General features: G+C 44.3%; 1 long non-coding RNA gene across 1 annotated transcript in view; it reads right to left on the bottom strand.

Moving 5' to 3' along the window:
* Positions 1-1700: 1700 nt before the first annotated feature.
* LOC309978915 overlaps positions 1701-22144 on the bottom strand; it is a 988171-nt gene continuing 967727 nt past the window's right edge. The window contains exon 3 of the long non-coding RNA XR_014327153.1: positions 1701-1779. This is a non-coding gene — a long non-coding RNA (uncharacterized lncRNA). The remainder of the gene's footprint in view (positions 1780-22144) is intronic.

Below are 22144 nucleotides of genomic sequence, written 5' to 3'. Positions count from 1 at the left end.
TCAAAAAGACACAGCCACCCCAAAGTTTGGGATGGCTCTCTTTACAAGAACCTCGTTTACGGTACAAGTTCAATATCGCAAAAAGCGAAAAATGGATAAAGAAGTTGTGGTACTTACGTACAATGCAATATCACTCAGCAATGAAATCTATGTCATCAGGCCCGTAGCAGCATAATGAGTGGATTCAGGTACGATGATTCCAAGTGAAATAAGTCACACAGAAAAAGAAATATCATAAGGTATCACTAATACACGGAATGTAAACTTGGCTATACAGGAACTGAATTACAAAGCAAAACAGTGTCTTAAATGTAGAAAACCAACTTATGCTTGCTTAAGGGGAAAGGTGAGTTGGGGTGCTGCATAAAACCAGAGATTGAAATTAGCACAGATACCGTTCCATAAGCCAAATATGTAATAGACAAGAGCTACTCCTTGCTCAACGAAGTGGACTCAACACCCCATATTAAATGCCTAAAAATATACCTGACTAGTAAGAATCTTAAAACCTATGGATTTATATGTCTCCGAAAGAGAATCAAGCGTGTGTACAGCGGCATAAACGCAGCAGTGATAGGATTGGTGAGGTTCGGTGAGCAAATGCAGACCCTTTGAAGTCATATTGCATGGTACCCATTCCATGGGTCTCAACTCTCCATGTTTAAGGGATTCTTCCTTCAGCTAAAACATGCATGTGGAACCCAGAGTATGATCCACTGTGTGATCGGGAAACGTGTTCAAATGTGTCTCAGTTTTCGTCCCCTGGTACTCGGGTGCAACATTCCAGACGCTTTACTAACACTCTCCCCACTTGGAGAGTCAGTGCCTTTAACCTCCTGTTTGGCCCAGTTAGCAATTTCTGCGGAAGATGAACAGGAATAGGGAGAACCAATGAGAGACTAGGGGGAGGTGTCTGGACGGGCAAATTTAACTCTCATTTCCCACCAGGAAGAGGAATTAACCAAAGGCTCAGCATGCCGTGCCGGAACCAAACGAGGGCCTGAAGCAATCCTGCGGTGTTGCGGCCAGCTCACAAGAAAGCGAGTTGAAGAAAGGAGCTCAGGGGCACTGTAATTCACAAACCTGCAGAGTTATAAATGACAGCTATCTTCCAAAAATATATTGAAGGAAGGCAGCCAAGAGGACTTGAAAGCGGGGCAGAAATGCAGGAAACCGATTTCAGGAGTCAGACGGGAATTGCATGTAAAGCATAGGAAAAGAGGCAGAACGTCCACAATGATGCACTTGGCCAAAACGGGCGTAGGCGTTTTTTCCTGAATATATTCAGGAAAAAACGCATACGCCCTTTTTGGCCAACCAAGCAAGCTTGCAAAGGAAATCTGCACTACAATGAAGTCTCACTGCCCCCCGGTAAAAAGGGCCATCTGAAAAAAGTGTAAAATCCAGAAAGGCAGGACAGGCCATGGAGAACTGGGACCCTTGTTATGCTGAAGGGCGGGATGTAAATTGCCAGCAGCCACTCTGGAGAAGTGTATGCTGTTTCCTGAAACATCCAAAAAACAAAGCAACAGAGCCTAGGGCACTTCCACTTATGGTCCTATAGCTTAGGGAAATTAAAATCAAAAAGACACAGCCACCCCAAAGATTGGGACGGCTCTGTTTACAAGAACCTCTTTTACGGTACAAGTTCAATATCACAAAAAGCGATAAATGGATAAAGAAGTTGTGGTACTTACGTACAATGCAATATCACTCAGCAATGAAATCTATGTCATCAGGCCCATAGCAGCACAATGAGTGGATTCAGGTACGATGATTCTAAGTGAAATAAGTCACACAGAAAAAGAAACATCATAAGATATCACTACTACACGGAATGTAAACTTGGCTACACAGGAAGAGAATTACAAAACAGAACAGGGTGTCAAATGTAGAAAACCAACTTATGCTTGCTTAAGGGGAAAGGTGAGTTGGGGTGTTGCATAAAACCAGAGATTGAAATTAGCACAGATACCGTTCCATAAGCCAAATATGTAATAGACAAGAGCTACTCCTTGCTCAACGAAGTGGACTCAACACCCCATATTAAACGCCTAAGAATATACCTGACTAGTAAGAATCTTAAAACCTATGGATTGATATGTTTCCGAAAGAGAATCAAGCGTGTGTACAGCGGCATAAACGCAGCAGTGATAGGACTGGTGAGGTTCGGTGAGCAAATGCAGACCCATTGAAGTCATATTGCATGGTACCCATTCCACGGGTCTCAACTCTCCATGTTTAAGGGATTCTTCCTTCAGCTAAAACATGCCTGTGGAACACAGAGTATGATCCACCGTGTGATCGGGAAACGTGTTCAAATGTGTCTCAGTTTTTGTCCCCTGGTACTCGGGTGCAACATTCCAGACGCTTTACTAACACTCTCCCCACTTGGAGAGTCAGTGCTTAAAACCTCCTGTTTGGCCCAGTTTGCAATTTCTGTGGAAAATGAACAGGAATAGGGAGAACCAATGAGAGACTAGGTGGAGGTGTCTGGTCGGGCAAATTTAACTCTCATTTCCCACCAGGAAGAGGAATTAACCAAAGGCTCAGCATGCCGTGCCGGAACCAAACTAGGGCCTGAAGCAATCCTGCGGTGTTGCAGCCAGCTCACAAGAAAGCGAGTTGAAGAAAGGAGCTCAGGGGCACTGTAATTCACAAACCTGCAGAGTTTTAAATGACAGCTATCTTCCAAAAATATATTGAAGTAAGGCTGCCAAGAGGAGTTGAAAGCGGGCAGAATTGCAGGAAACCGATTTCAGGAGGTAGACTGGAATTGCATGTAAAGCATAGGAAAAGAGGCAGAACGTCCACAATGATGCACTTGGCCAAAAAGGGCGTATGCGTTTTTTCCTGAATATATTCAGGAAAAAACGCATACGCACTTTTTGGCCAACCAAGCAAGCTTGCAAAGGAAATCTGCACTACAATGAAGTCTCACTGCCCCCCGGTCAAAAGGGCCATCCGAAAAAAGTGTAAAATCCAGAAAGGCAGGACAGGCCATGGAGAACTGGGAGCCTTGTTATGCTGATGGGCGGGATGTAAATTGCCAGCAGCCACTCTGGAGAAGTGTATGGTGTTTCCTGAAACATCCAAAAAACAAAGCAACAGAGCCTAGGGCACTTCCACTTATGGTCCTATAGCTTAGGGAAATTAAAATCAAAAAGACACAGCCACCCCAAAGTTTGGGACGGCTCTGTTTACAAGAACCTCGTTTACGGTACAAGTTCAATATCACAGAAAGCGAAAAATGGATAAAGAAGTTGTGGTACTTACGTACAATGCAATATCACTCAGCAATGAAATCTATGTCATCAGGCCCGTAGCAGCATAATGAGTGGATTCAGGTACGATGATTCTAAGTGAAATAAGTCACACAGAAAAAGAAACATCATAAGATATCAATACTACACGGAATGTAAACTTGGCTTCACAAGAACTGAATTACAAAACAGAACAGTGTGTCAAATGTAGAAAACCAACTTATGCTTGCTTAAGGGGAAAGGTGAGTTGGGGTGCTGCATAAAACCAGAGATTGAAATGAGCACAGATACCATTCCATAAGCCAAATATGTAATAGACAAGAGCTACTCCTTGCTCAACGAAGTGGACTCAACACCCCATATTAAACGCCTAAGAATATACATGACTAGTAAGAATCTTAAAACCTATGGATTTATATGTCTCCGAAAGAGAATCAAGCGTGTGTACAGCGGCATAAATGCAGCAGTGATAGGACTGGTGAGGTTCGGTGAGCAAATGCAGACCCTTTGAAATCATATTGCATGGAATCCATTCCATGGGTCTCAACTCTCCCTTTTTAAGGGATTCTTCCTTCAGCTAAAACATGCATGTGGAACCCAGAGTATGATCCACCGTGTGATCGGGAAACGTGTTCAAATGTGTCTCAGTTTTTGTCCCCAGGTACTCGGGTGCAACATTCCAGACGCTTTACTAACACTCTCCCCACTTGGAGAGTCAGTGCCTTTAACCTCCTGTTTGGCCCAGTTTGCAATTTCTGTGGAAAATGAACAGGAATAGGGAGAACCAATAAGAGACTAGGTGGAGGTGTCTGGACGGGCAAATTTAACTCTCACTTCCCACCAGGATGAGGAATTAACCAAAGGCTCAGCATGCCGTGCCGGAACCAAACTAGGGCCTGAAGCAATCCTGCGGTGTTGCGGCCAGCTCACAAGAAAGCGAGTTGAAGAAAGGAGCTCAGGGGCACTGTAATTCACAAACCTGCAGAGTTATAAATGACAGCTATCTTCCAAAAATATATTGAAGTAAGGCTGCCAAGAGGAGTTGAAAGCGGGGCAGAATTGCAGGAAACCCATTTCAGGAGGTAGACTGGAATTGCATGTAAAGCATAGGAAAAGAGGCAGAACGTCCACAATGATGCACTTGGCCAAAAAGGGCGTATGCGTTTTTTACTGAATATATTCAGAAAAAACGCATATGCCCTTTTTGGCCAACCAAGCAAGCTTGCAAAGGAAATCTGCACTACAATGAAGTCTCACTGCCCCCTGGTCAAAAGGGCCATCTGAAAAAAGTGTAAAATCCAGAAAGGCAGGGCAGGCCATGGAGAACTGGGAGCCTTGTTATGCTTATGGGCGGGATGTAAATTGCCAGCAGCCACTCTGGAGAAGTGTATGGTGTTTCCTGAAACATCCAAAAAACAAAGCAACAGAGCCTAGGGCACTTCCACTTATGGTCCTATAGCTTAGGGAAACTAAAATCAAAAAGACACAGCCACCCCAAAGTTTGGGACGGCTCTGTTTACAAGAACCTCGTTTACGGTACAAGTTCAATATTGCAGAAAGTGAAAAATGGATAAAGAAGTTGTGGTACTTACGTACAATGCAATATCACTCAGCGATGAAATCTATGTCATCAGGCCCATAGCAGCATAATGAGTGGATTCAGGTATGATGATACTAACTGAAATAAGTCACACAGAAAAAGAAAAATCATAAGATATCACTAATACACGGAATGTAAACTTGGGTACACAGGAACTGGATTACAAAACAGAACAGGGTCTCAAATTTAGAAAACCAACTTATGCTTGCTTAAGGGGAAAGGTGAGTTGGGGTGCTGCATAAAACCAGATATTGAAATTAGCACAGATACAGTTCCATAAGCCAAATATGTAATAGAAAAGAGCTACTCCTTGCTCAACGAAGTGGACTCAACACCCCATATTAAACGCCTAACAATATACCTGACTAGTAAGAATCTTAAAACCTATGGATGTATATGTCTCCGAAAGAGAATCAAGCGTGTGTACAGCGGCATAAACGCAGCAGTGATAGGACTGGTGAGGTTCGGTGAGCAAATGCAGACCCTTTGAAGTCATATTGCATGGTACCCATTCCATGGGTCTCAACTCTCCATGTTTAATGGATTCTTCCTTCAGCTAAAACATGCATGTGGAACCCAGAGTATGATCCACCGTGTGATCGGGAAATGTGTTCAAATGTGTCTCAGTTTTCGTCCCCTGGTACTCGGGTGCAACATTCCAGACGCTTTACTAACACTCTCCCCACTTGGAGAGTCAGTGCCTTTAACCTCCTGTTTGGCCCAGTTTGCAATTTCTGTGGAAAATGAACAGGAATAGGGAGAACCAATGAGAGACTAGCTGGAGGTGTCCGGACGGGCAAATTTAACTCTCATTTCCCACCAGGAAGAGGAATTAACCAAAGGCTCAGCGTGCCGTGCCGGAACCAAACTAGGGCCTGAAGCAATCCTGCGGTGTTGCGGCCAGCTCACAAGAAACGAGTTGAAGAAAGGAGCTCAGGGGCACTGTAATTCACAAACCTGCAGAGTTTTAAATGACAGCTATCTTCCAAAAATATATTGAAGCAAGGCTGCCAAGAGGAGTTGAAAGCGGGCAGAATTGCAGGAAACCGATTTCAGGAGGTAGACTGGAATTGCATGTAAAGCATAGGAAAAGAGGCAGAACGTCCACAATGATGCACTTGGCCAAAAAGGTCGTATGCGTTTTTTCCTGAATATATTCCTGAATATATTCAGGAAAAAACGCATACGCCCTTTTTGGCCAACCAAGCAAGCTTGCAAAGGAAATCTGCACTACAATGAAGTCTCACTTCCCCCGGGTCAAAAGGGCCACCTGAAAAAAGTGTAAAATCCAGAAAGGCAGGACAGGCCATGGAGAACTGGGAGCCTTGTTATGCTGATGGGCGGGATGTAAATTGCCAACAGCCACTTGGGAGAGGTGTATGGTGTTTCCTGAAACATCTAAAAAACAAAGCAACAGAGCCTAGGGCACTTCCACTTATGGTCCTATAGCTTAGGGAAATTAAAATCAAAAAGACACAGCCACCTGAAAGTTTGGGACGGCTCTGTTTACAAGAACCTCATTTACAGTACAAGTTCAATATCGCAGAAAGTGAAAAATGGATAAAGAAGTTGTGGTACTTACGTACAATGCAATATCACTCAGCGATGAAATCTATGTCATCAGGCCCATAGCAGCATAATGAGTGGATTCAGGTATGATGATTCTAACTGAAATAAGGCACACAGAAAAAGAAACATCATAAGATACCACTAATACACGGAATGTAAACTTGGGTACACAGGAACTGGATTACAAAACAGAACAGGGTCTCAAATTTAGAAAACCAACTTATGCTTGCTTAAGGGGAAAGGTGAGTTGGGGTGCTGCATAAAACCAGAGATTGAAATGAGCACAGATAAAGTTCCTTAAGCCAAATATGGAATAGACAAGAACTACTCCTTGCTCAACGAAATGGACTCAACACCCCATATTAAACGCCTAAGAATGTACCTGACTAGTAAGTATCTTAAAACCTATGGATTGCTATGTCTCTGAAAGAAAATCAAGCGTGTGTACAGGGGCATAAACGCAGCAGTGATAGGATTGGAGAGGTTCGGTGAGCAAATGAAGACCCTTTGAAGTCATATTGCATGGTACCCATTCCACGGGTCTCAACTCTCCAGGTTTAAGGGATTCTTCCTTCAGCTAAAACATGCACGTGGAACCCAGAGTATGATCAACCGTGTGATAGGAAGACGTGTTCCAATATGTCTCAGTTCTCGTCCCCTGGTACTCGGGTGCAACATTCCAGATGCTTTACTAACACTCTCCCGACTTGGAGAGTCAGTGCCTTTAACCTCCTGTTTGGCCCAGTTTGCAATTTCTGTGGAAGATGTACAGGAGTAGGGAGAACCAATGAGAGACTAGCTGGAGGTGTCTGGACGGGCAAATTTAACTCTCATTTCCCACCAGGAAGAAGAATTGACCAAAGGCTCAGCATGCCGTGCCGGAACCAGATTAGGGCCTGAAGCAATCCTGCGGTGTTGCGGCCAGCTCACAAGAAAGCGAGTTGAAGAAAGGAGCTCAGGGGCACTGTAATTCACAAACCTGCAGAGTTATAAAGGACAGCTATCTTCCAAAAATATATTGAAGTAAGGCTGCCAAGAGGAGTTGAAAGGGTGGCAGAATTGCAGGAAACCGATTTCAGGAGGTAGACTGGAATTGCATGTAAAGCATAGGAAAAGAGGCAGAACGTCCACAATGATGCACTTGGCCAAAAAGGGCGTATGCGTTTTTTCCTGAATATATTCAGGAAAAAACGCATACGCCCTTTTTGGCCAACCAAGCAAGCTTGCAAAGGAAATCTGCACTACAATGAAGTCTCACTGCCCCCCGGTCAAAAGGGCCATCTGAAAAAAGTGTAAAATCCAGAAAGGCAGGACAGGCCATGGAGAATTGGGAGCCTAGTTATGCTGATGGGCGGGATGTAAATTGCCATCAGCCACTCTGGAGAAGTGTATGGTGTTTCCTGAAACATCCAAAAAACAAAGCAACAGAGCCTAGGGCACTTCCACTTATGGTCCTATAGCTTAGGGAAATTAAAATCAAAAAGACACAGCCACCCCAAAGTTTGGGACGGCTCTGTTTACAAGAACCTCGTTTACGGTACAAGTTCAATATCACAGAAAGCGAAAAATGGATAAAGAAGTTGTGGTACTTACGTACAATGCAATATCACACAGCAATGAAATCTAAGTCATCAGGCCCGTAGCAGCATAATGAGTGGATTCAGGTACGATGATTCTAAGTGAAATAAGTCACACGGAAAAAGGAACATCATAAGATATCACTACTACACGGAATGTAAACTTGGCTACACAAGAACTGAATTACAAAACAGAACAGGGTGTCAAATGTACAAAACCAACTTATGCTTGCTTAAGGGGAAAGGTGAGTTCGGGTGCTGCATAAAACCAGAGATTGAAATTAGCACAGATACCGTTCCATAAGCCAAATATGTAATAGACAAGAGCTACTCCTTGCTCAACGAAGTGGACTCAACACCCCATATTAAACGCCTAAGAATATACCTGACTAGTAAGAATCTACCTGACTAGTAAGAATCTTAAAACCTATGGATTTATATGTCTCCGAAAGAGAATCAAGCGTGTGTACAGAGGCATAAACGCAGCAGTGATAGGATTGGTGAGGTTTGGTGAGCAAATGCAGACCCTTTGAAGTCATATTGCATGGTACCCATTCCATGGGTCTCAACTCTCCAGGTTTAAGGGATTCTTCCTTCAGCTAAAACATTCATTTGGAACCCAGAGTATGATCCACCGTGTGATCGGAAAACGTGTTCAAACGTGTCTCAGTTTTCGTCCCCTGGTACTCGGGTGCAACATTCCAGATGCTTTACTAACACTCTCCCCACTTCGAGAGTCAGTGCCTTTAACTTCCTGTTTGGCCCAGTTAGCAATTTCTGCGGAAGATGAACAGGAATAGGGAGAACCAATGAGAGACTAGGTGGAGGTGTCCAGACGGGCAAATTTAACTCTCATTTCCCACCAGGAAGAGGAATTAACCAAAGGCTCAGCGTGCCATGCCGGAACCACACTAGGGCCTGAAGCAATCCTGCGGTGTTGCGGCCAACTCACAAGAAAGCGAGTTGAAGAAAGGAGCTCAGGGGCACTGTAATTCACAAACCTGCAGAGTTATAAATGACAGCTATCTTCCAAAAATATATTGAAGTAAGGATGCCAAGAGGAGTTGAAAGGGGGGCAGAATTGCAGGAAACCGATTTCAGGAGGTAGACTGGAATTGCATGTAAAGCATAGGAAAAGAGGCAGAACGTCCACAATGATGCACTTGGCCAAAAAGGGCGTATGCGTTTTTTCCTGAGGAAAAAACGCATACGCACTTTTTGGCCAACCAAGCAAGCTTGCAAAGGAAATCTGCACTACAATGAAGTCTCACTGCCCCCCGGTCAAAAGGGCCATCTGAAAAAAGTATAAAATCCAGAAAGGCAGGACAGGCCATGGAGAACTGGGAGCCTAGTTATGCTGATGGGCGGGATGTAAATTGCCAGCAGCCACTCTGGAGAAGTGTATGGTGTTTCCTGAAACATCCAAAAAACAAAGCAACAGAGCCTAGGGCACTTCCACTTATGGTCCTATAGCTTAGGGAAATTAAAATCAAAAAGACACAGCCACCCCAAAGTTTGGGACGGCTCTGTTTACAAGAACCTCGTTTACGGTACAAGTTCAATATCACAGAAAGCGAAAAATGGATAAAGAAATTGTGGTACTTACGTACAATGCAATATCACTCAGCAATGAAATCTATGTCATCAGGCCCGTAGCAGCATAATGAGTGGATTCAGGTACGATGATTCTAAGTGAAATTAGTCACACAGAAAAAGAATCATCATAAGATATCACTAATACACGGAATGTAAACTTGGCTACACAAGAACTGAATTACAAAACTGAACAGGGTGTCAAATGTAGAAAATCAACTTATGCTTGCTTAAGGGGACGGGTGAGTTGGGGTGCTGCATAAAACCAGAGATTGAAATGAGCACAGATACCGTTCCATAAGCCAAATATGTAATAGACAAGAGCTACTCCTTGCTCAACGAAGTGGACTCAACACCCCATATTAAACGCCTAAGAATATACCTGACTAGTAAGAATCTACCTGACTAGTAAGAATCTTAAAACCTATGGATTTATATGTCTCCGAAAGAGAATCAAGCGTGTGTACAGCGGCATAAACGCAGCAGTGATAGGATTGGAGAGGTTCGGTGAGCAAATGCAGACCCTTTGAAGTCATATTGCATGGTACCCATTCCATGGGTCTCAACTCTCCATGTTTAAGGTATTCTTCCTTCAGCTAAAACATTCATGTGGAACCCAGAGTATGATCCACCGTGTGATCGGAAAACGTGTTCAAATGTGTCTCAGTTTTCGTTCCCTGGTACTCGGGTGCAACATTCCAGACGCTTTACTAACACTCTCCCCACATGGAGAGTCAGTGCCTTTAACCTCCTGTTTGGCCCAGTTTGCAATTTCTGTGGAAAATGAACAGGAATAGGGAGAACCAATGAGAGACTAGGTGGAGGTATCCGGACGGGCAAATTTAACTCTCATTTCCCACCAGGAAGAGGAATTAACCAAAGGCTCAGCATGCCGTGCCGGGATCAAACTAGGGCCTGAAGCAATCCTGCGGTGTTGCGGCCAGCTCACAAGAAAGCGAGTTGAAGAAAGGAGCTCAGGGGCACTGTAATTCACAAACCTGCAGAGTTATAAATGACAGCTATCTTCCAAAAATATATTGAAGTAAGGCTGCCAAGAGGAGTTGAAAGCGGGGCAGAATTGCAGGAAACCGATTTCTGGAGGTACACTGGAATTGCATGTAAAGCATAGGAAAAGAGGCAGAACGTCCACAATGATGCACTTGGCCAAAAAGGGCGTATGCGTTTTTTCCTGAGGAAAAAACGCATACGCCCTTTTTGGCCAACCAAGCAAGCTTGCAAAGGAAATCTGCACTACAATGAAGTCTCACTGCCCCCCGGTCAAAAGGGCCATCTGAAAAAAGTGTAAAATCCAGAAAGGCAGGACAGGCCATGGAGAACTGGGAGCCTAGTTATGCTGATGGGCGGTATGTAAATTGCCAGCAGCCACTCTGGAGAAGTGTATGGTGTTTCCTGAAACATCCAAAAAACAAAGCAACAGAGCCTAGGGCACTTCCACTTATGGTCCTATAGCTTAGGGAAATTAAAATCAAACAGACACAGCCACCCCAAAGTTTGGGACGGCTCTGTTTACAAGAACCTCGTTTACGGTACAAGTTCAATATCACAGAAAGCGAAAAATGGATAAAGAAATTGTGGTACTTACGTACAATGCAATATCACTCAGCAATGAAATCTATGTCATCAGGCCCGTAGCAGCATAATGAGTGGATTCAGGTACGATGATTCTAAGTGAAATTAGTCACACAGAAAAAGAATCATCATAAGATATCACTAATACACGGAATGTAAACTTGGCTACACAAGAACTGAATTACAAAACAGAACAGGGTGTCAAATGTAGAAAATCAACTTATGCTTGCTTAAGGGGACGGGTGAGTTGGGGTGCTGCATAAAACCAGAGATTGAAATTAGCACAGATACCGTTCCATAAGCCAAATATGTAATAGACAAGAGCTACTCCTTGCTCAACGAAGTGGACTCAACACCCCATATTAAACGCCTAAGAATATACCTGACTAGTAAGTATCTTAAAACCTATGGATTGCTATGTCTCTGAAAGAAAATCAAGCGTGTGTACAGGGGCACAAACGCAGCAGTGATAGGATTGGAGAGGTTCGGTGAGCAAATGAAGACCCTTTGAAGTCATATTGCATGGTACCCATTCCACGGGTCTCAACTCTCCAGGTTTAAGGGATTCTTCCTTCAGTTAAAACATGCACGTGGAACCCAGAGTATGATCAACCGTGTGATCGGGAGACGTGTTCCAATATGTCTCAGTTCTCGTCCCCTGGTACTCGGGTGCAACATTCCAGACGCTTTACTAACACTCTCCCGACTTGGAGAGTCAGTGCCTTTAACCTCCTGTTTGGCCCAGTTTGCAATTTCTGCGGAAGATGAACAGGAATAGGGAGAACCAATGAGAGACTAGCTGGAGGTGTCTGGACGGGCAAATTTAACTCTCATTTCCCACCAGGAAGAGGAATTAACCAAAGGCTCAGCGTGCCGTGCCGGAACCAGATTAGGGCCTGAAGCAATCCTGCGGTGTTGCGGCCAGCTCACAAGAAAGCGAGTTGAAGAAAGGAGCTCAGGGGCACTGTAATTCACAAACCTGCAGAGTTATAAATGACAGCTATCGTCCAAAAATATACTGAAGTAAGGCTGCCAAGAGGACTTGAAAGCGGGGCAGAATTGCAGGAAACCGATTTCAGGAGGTAGACTGGAATTGCATTTAAAGCATAGGAAAAGAGGCAGAACGTCCACAATGATGCACTTGGCCAAAAAGGGCGTATGCGTTTTTTCCTGAATATATTCAGGAAAAAACGCATACGCCCTTTTTGGCCAACCAAGCAAGCTTGCAAAGGAAATCTGCACTACAATGAAGTCTCACTTCCCCCCGGTCAAAAGGGCCATCTGAAAAAAGTGTAAAATCCAGAAAGGCAGGACAGGCCATGGAGAACTGGGAGCCTTGTTATGCTGATGGGCGGGATGTAAATTGCCAACAGCCACTCGGGAGAGGTGTATGGTGTTTCCTGAAACATCTAAAAAACAAAGCAACAGAGCCTAGGGCACTTCCACTTATGGTCCTATAGCTTAGGGAAATTAAAATCAAAAAGACACAGCCACCCCAAAGTTTGGGACGGCTCTGTTTACAAGAACCTCGTTTACGGTACAAGTTCAATATCGCAGAAAGTGAAAAATGGATAAAGAAGTTGTGGTACTTACGTACAATGCAATATCACTCAGCAATGAAATCTATGTCATCAGGCCCGTAGCAGCATAATGAGTGGATTCAGGTATGATGATTCTAACTGAAATAAGTCACACAGAAAAGAAACATCATAAGATATCACTAATACACGGGATGTAAACTTGGCTACACAGGAACTGGATTACAAAACAGAACAGGGTCTCAAATTTAGAAAACCAACTTATGCTTGCTTAAGGGGAAAGGTGAGTTGGGGTGCTGCATCAAACCAGAGATTGAAATGAGCACAGATAAAGTTCCTTAAGCCAAATATGGAATAGACAAGAACTACTCCTTGCTCAACGAAATGGACTCAACACCCCATATTAAACGCCTAAGAATGTACCTGACTAGTAAGTATCTTAAAACCTATGGATTGCTATGTCTCTGAAAGAAAATCAAGCGTGTGTACAGGGGCACAAACGCAGCAGTGATAGGATTGGAGAGGTTCGGTGAGCAAATGAAGACCCTTTGAAGTCATATTGCATGGTACCCATTCCACGGGTCTCAACTCTCCAGGTTTAAGGGATTCTTCCTTCAGCTAAAACATGCACGTGGAACCCAGAGTATGATCAACCGTGTGATCGGGAGACGTGTTCCAATATGTCTCAGTTCTCGTCCCCTGGTACTCGGGTGCAACATTCCAGACGCTTTACTAACACTCTCCCGACTTGGAGAGTCAGTGCCTTTAACCTCCTGTTTGGCCCAGTTTGCAATTTCTGCGGAAGATGAACAGGAATAGGGAGAACCAATGAGAGACTAGCTGGAGGTGTCTGGACGGGCAAATTTAACTCTCATTTCCCACCAGGAAGAGGAATTAACCAAAGGCTCAGCGTGCCGTGCCGGAACCAGATTAGGGCCTGAAGCAATCCTGCGGTGTTGCGGCCAGCTCACAAGAAAGCGAGTTGAAGAAAGGAGCTCAGGGGCACTGTAATTCACAAACCTGCAGAGTTATAAATGACAGCTATCGTCCAAAAATATACTGAAGTAAGGCTGCCAAGAGGACTTGAAAGCGGGGCAGAATTGCAGGAAACCGATTTCAGGAGGTAGACTGGAATTGCATTTAAAGCATAGGAAAAGAGGCAGAACGTCCACAATGATGCACTTGGCCAAAAAGGGCGTATGCGTATTTTCGTGCAGGAAAAAACGCATACGCCATTTTTGGCCAACCAAGCAAGCTTGCAAAGGAAATCTGCACTACAATGAAGTCTCACTTCCCGCCAGTCAAAGGGGCCATCTGAAAAAAGTGTAAAATCAAGAAAGGCAGGACAGGCCATGGAGAACTGGGAGCCTTGTTATGCTGATGGGCGGGATGTAAATTGCCAACAGCCACTCGGGAGAGGTGTATGGTGTTTCCTGAAACATCTAAAAAACAAAGCAACAGAGCCTAGGGCACTTCCACTTATGGTCCTATAGCTTAGGGAAATTAAAATCAAAAAGACACAGCCACCCCAAAGTTTGGGACGGCTCTGTTTACAAGAACCTCGTTTACGGTACAAGTTCAATATCGCAGAAAGTGAAAAATGGATAAAGAAGTTGTGGTACTTACGTACAATGCAATATCACTCAGCAATGAAATCTATGTCATCAGGCCCGTAGCAGCATAATGAGTGGATTCAGGTATGATGATTCTAACTGAAATAAGTCACACAGAAAAAGAAACATCATAAGATATCACTAATACACGGAATGTAAACTTGGCTACACAGGAACTGGATTACAAAACAGAACAGGGTCTCAAATTTAGAAAACCAACTTATGCTTGCTTAAGGGGAAAGGTGAGTTGGGGTGCTGCATCAAACCAGAGATTGAAATGAGCACAGATAAAGTTCCTTAAGCCAAATATGGAATAGACAAGAACTACTCCTTGCTCAACGAAATGGACTCAACACCCCATATTAAACGCCTAAGAATGTACCTGACTAGTAAGTATCTTAAAACCTATGGATTGCTATGTCGCTGAAAGAAAATCAAGCGTGTGTACAGGGGCATAAACGCAGCAGTGATAGGATTGGAGAGGTTCGGTGAGCAAATGAAGACCCTTTGAAGTCATATTGCATGGTACCCATTCCACGGGTCTCAACTCTCCAGGTTTAAGGGATTCTGCCTTCAGGTAAAACATGCACGTGGAACCCAGAGTATGATCAACCGTGTGATCGGGAGACGTGTTCCAATATGTCTCAGTTCTCGTCCCCTGGTACTCGGGTGCAACATTCCAGACGCTTTACTAACACTCTCCCGACTTGGAGAGTCAGTGCCTTTAACCTCCTGTTTGGCCCAGTTTGCAATTTCTGCGGAAGATGAACAGGAATAGGGAGAACCAATGAGAGACTAGCTGGAGGTGTCTGGACGGGCAAATTTAACTCTCATTTCCCACCAGGAAGAGGAATTAACCAAAGGCTCAGCGTGCTGAGCCGGAACCAGATTAGGGCCTGAAGCAATCCTGCGGTGTTGCGGCCAGCTCACAAGAAAGCGAGTTGAAGAAAGGAGCTCAGGGGCACTGTAATTCACAAACCTGCAGAGTTATAAATGACAGCTATCGTCCAAAAATATACTGAAGTAAGGCTGCCAAGAGGACTTGAAAGCGGGGCAGAATTGCAGGAAACCGATTTCAGGAGGTAGACTGGAATTGCATTTAAAGCATAGGAAAAGAGGCAGAACGTCCACAATGATGCACTTGGCCAAAAAGGGCGTATGCGTTTTTTCCTGAATATATTCAGGAAATTTTTGGCCAACCCTTTTGGCCAACCTTTTTGGCCAACCAAGCAAGCTTGCAAAGGAAATCTGCACTACAATGAAGTCTCACTTCCCACCGGTCAAAAGGGCCATCTGAAAAAAGTATAATCCAGAAAGGCAGGACAGGTCATGGAGAACTGGGAGCCTTGTTATGCTGATGGGTGGGATGTAAATTGCCAACAGCCACTCGGGAGAGGTGTATGGTGTTTCCTGAAACATCTAAAAAACAAAGCAACAGAGCCTAGGGCACTTCCACTTATGGTCCTATAGCTTAGGGAAATTAAAATCAAAAAGACACAGCCACCCCAAAGTTTGGGACGGCTCTGTTTACAAGAACCTCGTTTACAGTACAAGTTCAATAGCGCAGAAAGTGAAAAATGGATAAAGAAGTTGTGGTACTTACGTACAATGCAATATCACTCAGCAATGAAATCTATGTCATCAGGCCCGTAGCAGCATAATGAGTGGATTCAGGTATGATGATTCTAACTGAAATAAGTCACACAGAAAAAGAAACATCATAAGATATCACTAATACACGGGATGTAAACTTGGCTACACAGGAACTGGATTACAAAACAGAACAGGGTCTCAAATTTAGAAAACCAACTTATGCTTGCTTAAGGGGAAAGGTGAGTTGGGGTGCTGCATAAAACCAGAGATTTAAATGAACACAGATAAAGTTCCTTAAGCCAAATATAGAATAGACAAGAACTACTCCTTGCTCAACGAAATGGACTCAACACCCCATATTAAACGCCTAAGAATGTACCTGACTAGTAAGTATCTTAAAACCTATGGATTGCTATGTCGCTGAAAGAAAATCAAGCGTGTGTACAGGGGCATAAACGCAGCAGTGATAGGATTGGAGAGGTTCGGTGAGCAAATGAAGACCCTTTGAAGTCATATTGCATGGTACCCATTCCACGGGTCTCAACTCTCCAGGTTTAAGGGATTCTGCCTTCAGGTAAAACATGCACGTGGAACCCAGAGTATGATCAACCGTGTGATCGGGAGACGTGTTCCAATATGTCTCAGTTCTCGTCCCCTGGTACTCGGGTGCAACATTCCAGACGCTTTACTAACACTCTCCCGACTTGGAGAGTCAGTGCCTTTATCCTCCTGTTTGGCCCATTTGCAATTTCTGAGGAAGATGAACAGGAATAGGGAGAACCAATGAGAGACTAGCTGGAGGTGTCTGGACGGGCAAATTTAACTCTCATTTCCCACCAGGAAGAGGAATTAACCAAAGGCTCAGCGTGCCGTGCTGGAACCAGATTAGGGCCTGAAGCAATCCTGCGGTGTTGCGGCCAGCTCACAAGAAAGCGAGTTGAAGAAAGGAGCTCAGGGGCACTGTAATTCACAAACCTGCAGAGTTATAAATGACAGCTATCGTCCAAAAATATACTGAAGTAAGGCTGCCAAGAGGACTTGAAAGCGGGGCAGAATTGCAGGAAACCGATTTCAGGAGGTAGACTGGAATTGCATTTAAAGCATAGGAAAAGAGGCAGAACGTCCACAATGATGCACTTGGCCAAAAAGGGCGTATGCGTTTTTTCCTGAATATATTCAGGAAAAAACGCATACGCCCTTTTTGGCCAACCAAGCAAGCTTGCAAAGGAAATCTGCACTACAATGAAGTCTCACTTCCCCCCGGTCAAAAGGGCCATCTGAAAAAAGTGTAAAATCCAGAAAGGCAGGACAGGCCATGGAGAACTGGGAGCCTTGTTATGCTGATGGGCGGGATGTAAATTGCCAACAGCCACTCGGGAGAGGTGTATGGTGTTTCCTGAAACATCTAAAAAACAAAGCAACAGAGCCTAGGGCACTTCCACTTATGGTCCTATAGCTTAGGGAAATTAAAATCAAAAAGACACAGCCACCCCAAAGTTTGGGACGGCTCTGTTTACAAGAACCTCGTTTACGGTACAAGTTCAATATCGCAGAAAGTGAAAAATGGATAAAGAAGTTGTGGTACTTACGTACAATGCAATATCACTCAGCAATGAAATCTATGTCATCAGGCCCGTAGCAGCATAATGAGTGGATTCAGGTATGATGATTCTAACTGAAATAAGTCACACAGAAAAGAAACATCATAAGATATCACTAATACACGGGATGTAAACTTGGCTACACAGGAACTGGATTACAAAACAGAACAGGGTCTCAAATTTAGAAAACCAACTTATGCTTGCTTAAGGGGAAAGGTGAGTTGGGGTGCTGCATCAAACCAGAGATTGAAATGAGCACAGATAAAGTTCCTTAAGCCAAATATGGAATAGACAAGAACTACTCCTTGCTCAACGAAATGGACTCAACACCCCATATTAAACGCCTAAGAATGTACCTGACTAGTAAGTATCTTAAAACCTATGGATTGCTATGTCTCTGAAAGAAAATCAAGCGTGTGTACAGGGGCACAAACGCAGCAGTGATAGGATTGGAGAGGTTCGGTGAGCAAATGAAGACCCTTTGAAGTCATATTGCATGGTACCCATTCCACGGGTCTCAACTCTCCAGGTTTAAGGGATTCTTCCTTCAGCTAAAACATGCACGTGGAACCCAGAGTATGATCAACCGTGTGATCGGGAGACGTGTTCCAATATGTCTCAGTTCTCGTCCCCTGGTACTCGGGTGCAACATTCCAGACGCTTTACTAACACTCTCCCGACTTGGAGAGTCAGTGCCTTTAACCTCCTGTTTGGCCCAGTTTGCAATTTCTGCGGAAGATGAACAGGAATAGGGAGAACCAATGAGAGACTAGCTGGAGGTGTCTGGACGGGCAAATTTAACTCTCATTTCCCACCAGGAAGAGGAATTAACCAAAGGCTCAGCGTGCCGTGCCGGAACCAGATTAGGGCCTGAAGCAATCCTGCGGTGTTGCGGCCAGCTCACAAGAAAGCGAGTTGAAGAAAGGAGCTCAGGGGCACTGTAATTCACAAACCTGCAGAGTTATAAATGACAGCTATCGTCCAAAAATATACTGAAGTAAGGCTGCCAAGAGGACTTGAAAGCGGGGCAGAATTGCAGGAAACCGATTTCAGGAGGTAGACTGGAATTGCATTTAAAGCATAGGAAAAGAGGCAGAACGTCCACAATGATGCACTTGGCCAAAAAGGGCGTATGCGTATTTTCGTGCAGGAAAAAACGCATACGCCATTTTTGGCCAACCAAGCAAGCTTGCAAAGGAAATCTGCACTACAATGAAGTCTCACTTCCCGCCAGTCAAAGGGGCCATCTGAAAAAAGTGTAAAATCAAGAAAGGCAGGACAGGCCATGGAGAACTGGGAGCCTTGTTATGCTGATGGGCGGGATGTAAATTGCCAACAGCCACTCGGGAGAGGTGTATGGTGTTTCCTGAAACATCTAAAAAACAAAGCAACAGAGCCTAGGGCACTTCCACTTATGGTCCTATAGCTTAGGGAAATTAAAATCAAAAAGACACAGCCACCCCAAAGTTTGGGACGGCTCTGTTTACAAGAACCTCGTTTACGGTACAAGTTCAATATCGCAGAAAGTGAAAAATGGATAAAGAAGTTGTGGTACTTACGTACAATGCAATATCACTCAGCAATGAAATCTATGTCATCAGGCCCGTAGCAGCATAATGAGTGGATTCAGGTATGATGATTCTAACTGAAATAAGTCACACAGAAAAAGAAACATCATAAGATATCACTAATACACGGAATGTAAACTTGGCTACACAGGAACTGGATTACAAAACAGAACAGGGTCTCAAATTTAGAAAACCAACTTATGCTTGCTTAAGGGGAAAGGTGAGTTGGGGTGCTGCATCAAACCAGAGATTGAAATGAGCACAGATAAAGTTCCTTAAGCCAAATATGGAATAGACAAGAACTACTCCTTGCTCAACGAAATGGACTCAACACCCCATATTAAACGCCTAAGAATGTACCTGACTAGTAAGTATCTTAAAACCTATGGATTGCTATGTCTCTGAAAGAATATCAAGCGTGTGTACAGGTGCATAAACGCAGCAGTGATAGGATTGGAGAGGTTCGGTGAGCAAATGAAGACCCTTTGAAGTCATATTGCATGGTACCCATTCCACGGGTCTCAACTCTCCAGGTTTAAGGGATTCTGCCTTCAGGTAAAACATGCACGTGGAACCCAGAGTATGATCAACCGTGTGATCGGGAGACGTGTTCCAATATGTCTCAGTTCTCGTCCCCTGGTACTCGGGTGCAACATTCCAGACGCTTTACTAACACTCTCCCGACTTGGAGAGTCAGTGCCTTTAACCTCCTGTTTGGCCCAGTTTGCAATTTCTGCGGAAGATGAACAGGAATAGGGAGAACCAATGAGAGACTAGCTGGAGGTGTCTGGACGGGCAAATTTAACTCTCATTTCCCACCAGGAAGAGGAATTAACCAAAGGCTCAGCGTGCTGAGCCGGAACCAGATTAGGGCCTGAAGCAATCCTGCGGTGTTGCGGCCAGCTCACAAGAAAGCGAGTTGAAGAAAGGAGCTCAGGGGCACTGTAATTCACAAACCTGCAGAGTTATAAATGACAGCTATCGTCCAAAAATATACTGAAGTAAGGCTGCCAAGAGGACTTGAAAGCGGGGCAGAATTGCAGGAAACCGATTTCAGGAGGTAGACTGGAATTGCATTTAAAGCATAGGAAAAGAGGCAGAACGTCCACAATGATGCACTTGGCCAAAAAGGGCGTATGCGTTTTTTCCTGAATATATTCAGGAAATTTTTGGCCAACCCTTTTGGCCAACCTTTTTGGCCAACCAAGCAAGCTTGCAAAGGAAATCTGCACTACAATGAAGTCTCACTTCCCACCGGTCAAAAGGGCCATCTGAAAAAAGTATAATCCAGAAAGGCAGGACAGGTCATGGAGAACTGGGAGCCTTGTTATGCTGATGGGCGGGATGTAAATTGCCAACAGCCACTCGGGAGAGGTGTATGGTGTTTCCTGAAACATCTAAAAAACAAAGCAACAGAGCCTAGGGCACTTCCACTTATGGTCCTATAGCTTAGGGAAATTAAAATCAAAAAGACACAGCCACCCCAAAGTTTGGGACGGCTCTGTTTACAAGAACCTCGTTTACAGTACAAGTTCAATAGCGCAGAAAGTGAAAAATGGATAAAGAAGTTGTGGTACTTACGTACAATGCAATATCACTCAGCAATGAAATCTATGTCATCAGGCCCGTAGCAGCATAATGAGTGGATTCAGGTATGATGATTCTAACTGAAATAAGTCACACAGAAAAAGAAACATCATAAGATATCACTAATACACGGGATGTAAACTTGGCTACACAGGAACTGGATTACAAAACAGAACAGGGTCTCAAATTTAGAAAACCAACTTATGCTTGCTTAAGGGGAAAGGTGAGTTGGGGTGCTGCATAAAACCAGAGATTTAAATGAACACAGATAAAGTTCCTTAAGCCAAATATAGAATAGACAAGAACTACTCCTTGCTCAACGAAATGGACTCAACACCCCATATTAAACGCCTAAGAATGTACCTGACTAGTAAGTATCTTAAAACCTATGGATTGCTATGTCGCTGAAAGAAAATCAAGCGTGTGTACAGGGGCATAAACGCAGCAGTGATAGGATTGGAGAGGTTCGGTGAGCAAATGAAGACCCTTTGAAGTCATATTGCATGGTACCCATTCCACGGGTCTCAACTCTCCAGGTTTAAGGGATTCTGCCTTCAGGTAAAACATGCACGTGGAACCCAGAGTATGATCAACCGTGTGATCGGGAGACGTGTTCCAATATGTCTCAGTTCTCGTCCCCTGGTACTCGGGTGCAACATTCCAGACGCTTTACTAACACTCTCCCGACTTGGAGAGTCAGTGCCTTTATCCTCCTGTTTGGCCCATTTGCAATTTCTGAGGAAGATGAACAGGAATAGGGAGAACCAATGAGAGACTAGCTGGAGGTGTCTGGACGGGCAAATTTAACTCTCATTTCCCACCAGGAAGAGGAATTAACCAAAAGCTCAGCGTGCCGTGCCGGAACAAAACTAGGGCCTGAAGCAATCCTGCGGTGTTGCGGCCAGCTCACAAGAAAGCGAGTTGAAGAAAGGAGCTCAGGGGCACTGTAATTCACAAACCTGCAGAGTTATAAATGACAGCTATCGTCCAAAAATATACTGAAGTAAGGCTGCCAAGAGGACTTGAAAGCGGGGCAGAATTGCAGGAAACCGATTTCAGGAGGTAGACTGGAATTGCATTTAAAGCATAGGAAAAGAGGCAGAACGTCCACAATGATGCACTTGGCCAAAAAGGGCGTATGCGTTTTTTCCTGAATATATTCAGGAAAAAACGCATACGCCCTTTTTGGCCAACCAAGCAAGCTTGCAAAGGAAATCTGCACTACAATGAAGTCTCACTTCCCCCCGGTCAAAAGGGCCAACTGAAAAAAGTGTAAAATCCAGAAAGGCAGGACAGGCCATGGAGAACTGGGAGCCTTGTTATGCTGATGGGCGGGATGTAAATTGCCAAGAGCCACTCGGGAGAGCTGTATGGTGTTTCCTGAAACATCTAAAAAACAAAGCAACAGAGCCTAGGGCACTTCCACTTATGGTCCTATAGCTTAGGGAAATT

Source organism: Leucopleurus acutus (assembly GCF_964270905.1).
Source record: "Leucopleurus acutus genome assembly, contig: HAP1_SCAFFOLD_29, whole genome shotgun sequence".
Lineage (NCBI taxonomy): Eukaryota > Metazoa > Chordata > Mammalia > Artiodactyla > Delphinidae > Leucopleurus > Leucopleurus acutus.
Note: the sequence above shows the minus strand (reverse complement) of the source record. Positions and strands in the feature narration are given on the sequence as shown.